We start from the raw sequence: 4,754 nt of genomic DNA, 5'->3' as shown, positions 1-4,754 counted from the left end.
TCGGAAAGTAGAAATGACCATAAGTTTCATACTGGTTGCAATTATTCGCTTTATACGATGGAAAAACTGTTGTATTTATATTGTATTTTATGCTTCTGGCGTTGACTTCTAAGGCACTATCTATTCGATCTGGTGGAGCAACGCCCTTGAGAGAAGCCTAGGTTGCCCGGAACGTAGAATTGGCCATCACTTTCAAACTGGTTGCAATTATTCCTGTTATATGATGGAAACACTGTTGTATTTTTTTTGCATTTTATGGTACGGGCGTTGACTTCTAAGGCCCTAACTATTCAATCCGTTGGAGCAACGCCCTAGGGTGAAGCCTAGGTTGCTCGGAAAGTAGAAATGAACATAAGTTTCATACTGGCTGCAATTATTCGTTTTATACGATGGAAAAACTGTTGTATTTATATTGTATTTTATGCTTCTGGCGTTGACTTCTAAGGCCCTAGATGTTCGATCTAGTGGAGCAACGCCGTAGAGTGAAGCCTAGGTTGCCCGGAAGGTAGAATTGGCCATCACTTTCAAACTGGTTGCAATTAATCCTGTTATACGATGGAAAAACTGTTGTATTTTCATTGCATTTTATGCTTCTGGCGTTCACTTCTTAGGCCCTAACTATTCGATCTGGTGAAACAACGGCCTAGGGTGAAGCCTAGCTTGCCGGGAACGTAGAAATGACCAATACTTTCACACTGTTTGCAATTATTCCTTTTATACGATGGAAAAGCTGTTGTATTTATATCGTATTTTATGCTTCTGGCGTTTACTTCTAAGGACCTCACTATTCGATCTGGTGGAGCAACGCCCTAGAGTGAATCCTAGGTTGCTCGGAATGTAGAAATGACCATAACTTTCACACTGGTTGCAATTATTCGTTTTGTACGATGGAAACGCTGTTGTATTTATATCGTATTTTATGCTTCTGGCGTTTACTTCTGAGGACCTAACTATTCGATCTGGTGGAGCAACACCCTAGAGTGAATCCTAGGTTGCTCGAAATGTAGAAATGACCATAACTTTCACACTGATTGCAATTATTCGTTTTATACGATGGAGACGCTGTTGTATTTATATCGTATTTTATGTTTCTGGCGTTTACTTCTAAGGACCTAACTATTCGATCTGGTGGAGCAACGCCCTAGAGTGAATCCTAGGTTGCTCGGCATTTAGAAATGACCATAACTTTCACACTGGTTGCAATTATTCGTTTTATACGATGAAAACGCTGTTGTATTTGTATTGTACTTTATGCATCTGGCGTTGACTTCTAAGGTCGTAGCTATTAGATGTGGTGGAGCAACGCCCTAGAGTGACGCCTAGGGTGCTCGGAACGTAGAAATGACCATTACTTTCACGCTGGTTGCAATTATTCGTTTTATACGATGGAAAAGCTGTTGTATTTATATCGTATTTTATGCTTCTGGCGTTGACTTCTTAGGCCGTAACTATTCGGCCTGGTGGTGCAACGCCCTGGAATGAAACCTAGGTTGCCCGGAACGTAGAATTGGCCATCACTTTCAAACTGGTCGCAATTATTCCTGTTATATGATGGAAACACTGTTGTATTTTTTTTGCATTTTATGGTTCGGGCGATCACTTCTAAGGTCCTAACTATTCAATCTTTTGGAGCAACGCACTAGGGTGAAGCCTAGCTTGCTCGGAAAGTAGAAATGACCATAAGTTTCATACTGGTTGCAATTAGTCGTTTTATACGATGGAAAAGCTGTTGTATTTATATCGTATTTTATGCTTCTGGCGTTGACTTCTTAGGCCGTAACTATTCGGTCTGGTGGAGCAACGCCCTGGAGTGAAACCTAGGTTGCTCGGAACGTAGAATTGGCCATCACTTTCAAACTGGTTGCAATTATTCCTGATATATGATGGAAACACTGTTGTATTTTTTTTGCTTTTTATGGTTCGGGCGTTGACATCTAAGGCCCTAACTATTCAATCTGCTGGAGCAAGGCCCTATGGTGAAGCCTAGCTTGCTCGGAAAGTAGAAATGACCATAAGTTTCATACTGGTTGCAATTATTCGCTTTATACGATGGAAAAGCTGTTGTATTTATATTGTATTTTATGCTTCTGGCGTTGACTTCTAAGGCACTATCTATTCGATCTGGTGGAGCAACGCCCTTGAGAGAAGCCTAGGTTGCCCGGAACGTAGAATTGGCCATCACTTTCAAACTGGTTGCAATTATTCCTGTTATATGATGGAAACACTGTTGTATTTTTTTTGCATTTTATGGTTCGGGCGATCACTTCTAAGGTCCTAACTATTCAATCTTTTGGAGCAACGCCCTAGGGTGAAGCCTAGCTTGCTCGGAAAGTAGAAATGACCATAAGTTTCATCCTGGTTGCAATTATTCGTTTTATACGATGGAAACACTGTTGTATTTATATTGTATTTTATGCTTCTGGCGTTGACTTCTAAGGCACTATCTATTCGATCTGGTGGAGCAACGCCCTAGAGTGAAGCCTAGGCTGCCCGGAAGGTAGAATTGGCCATCACCTTCAAACTGGTTGCAATTAAGCCTGTTATGCGATGGAAAAACTGTTGTATTTTTATTGCATTTTATGCTTCTGGCGTTCACTTCTTAGGCCCTAACTATTCGATCTGGTGAAACAACGGCCTAGGGTGAAGCCTAGCTTGCCGGGAACGTAGAAATGACCAATACTTTCACACTGTTTGCAATTATTCCTTTTATACGATGGAAAAGCTGTTGTATTTATATCGTATTTTATGCTTCTGGCGTTTACTTCTAAGGACCTCACTATTCGATCTAGTGGAGCAACGCCCTAGAGTGAATCCTAGGTTGCTCGGAATGTAGAAATGACCATAACTTTCACACTGGTTGCAATTATTCGTTTTGTACGATGGAAACGCTGTTGTATTTATATCGTATTTTATGCTTCTGGCGTTTACTTCTGAGGACCTAACTATTCGATCTGGTGGAGCAACACCCTAGAGTGAATCCTAGGTTGCTCGAAATGTAGAAATGACCATAACTTTCACACTGATTGCAATTATTCGTTTTATACGATGGAGACGCTGTTGTATTTATATCGTATTTTATGTTTCTGGCGTTTACTTCTAAGGACCTAACTATTCGATCTGGTGGAGCAACGCCCTAGAGTGAATCCTAGGTTGCTCGGAATGTAGAAATGACCATAACTTTCACACTGGTTGCAATTATTCGTTTTATACGATGAAAACGCTGTTGTATTTGTATTGTACTTTATGCATCTGGCGTTGACTTCTAAGGTCGTAGCTATTAGATGTGGTGGAGCAACGCCCTAGAGTGACGCCTAGGGTGCTCGGAACGTAGAAATGACCATTACTTTCACGCTGGTTGCAATTATTCGTTTTATACGATGGAAAAGCTGTTGTACTTATATCGTATTTTATGCTTCTGGCGTTGACTTCTTAGGCCGTAACTATTCGGCCTGGTGGAGCAACGCCCTGGAGTGAAACCTAGGTTGCCCGGAACGTAGAATTGGCCATCACTTTCAAACTGGTCGCAATTATTCCTGTTATATGATGGAAACACTGTTGTATTTTTTTTGCATTTTATGGTTCGGGCGTAGACTTCTAAGGCCCTAACTATTCAATCCGTTGGAGCTACGACCTAGGGTGAAGCCTAGCTTGCTCGGAAAGTAGAAATGACCATAAGTTTCATCCTGGTTGCAATTATTCGTTTTATACGATGGAAACACTGTTGTATTTATATTGTATTTTATGCTTCTGGCGTTGACTTCTAAGGCACTATCTATTCGATCTGGTGGAGCAACGCCCTTGAGAGAAGCCTAGGTTGCCCGGAACGTAGAATTGGCCATCACTTTCAAACTGGTTGCAATTATTCCTGTTATATGATGGAAACACTGTTGTATTTTTTTTGCATTTTATGGTTCGGGCGATCACTTCTAAGGTCCTAACTATTCAATCTTTTGGAGCAACGCCCTAGGGTGAAGCCTAGCTTGCTCGGAAAGTAGAAATGACCATAAGTTTCATCCTGGTTGCAATTATTCGTTTTATACGATGGAAACACTGTTGTATTTATATTGTATTTTATGCTTCTGGCGTTGACTTCTAAGGCACTATCTATTCGACCTGGTGGAGCAACGCCCTAGAGTGAAGCCTAGGCAGCCCGAAAGGTAGAATTGGCCATCACCTTCAAACTGGTTGCAATTAATCCTGTTATACGATGGAAAAACTGTTGTATTTTTATTGCATTTTATGCTTCTGGCGTCCACTTCTTAGGCCCTAACTATACGATCTGGTGAAACGACGGCCTAGGGTGAAGCCTAGCTTGCCGGGAACGTAGAAATGACCAATACTTTCACACTGTTTGCAATTATTCCTTTTATACGATGGAAAAGCTGTTGTATTTATATCGTATTTTATGCTTCTGGCGTTTACTTCTAAGGACCTAACTATTCGATCTGGTGGAGCAACACCCTAGAGTGAATCCTAGGTTGCTCGGAATGTAGAAATGACCATAACTTTCACACTGATTGCAATTATTCGTTTTATACGATGGAAACGCTGTTGTACTTATATCGTATTTTATGTTTGTGGCGTTTACTTCTAAGGACCTAACTATTCGATCTGGTGGAGCAACGCCCTAGAGTGAATCCTAGGTTGCTCGGAATGTAGAACTGACCATAACTTTCACACTGGTTGCAATTATTCGTTTTATACGATGAAAACGCTGTTGTATTTGTATTGTACTTTATGCCTCTGGCGTTGAC

Source organism: Calliopsis andreniformis, chromosome 11 (genome assembly GCF_051401765.1).
Source record: "Calliopsis andreniformis isolate RMS-2024a chromosome 11, iyCalAndr_principal, whole genome shotgun sequence".
Lineage (NCBI taxonomy): Eukaryota > Metazoa > Arthropoda > Insecta > Hymenoptera > Andrenidae > Calliopsis > Calliopsis andreniformis.
The sequence above is the reverse complement of the archived record's forward strand: the minus strand, read 5'-3'. Positions refer to the sequence as shown.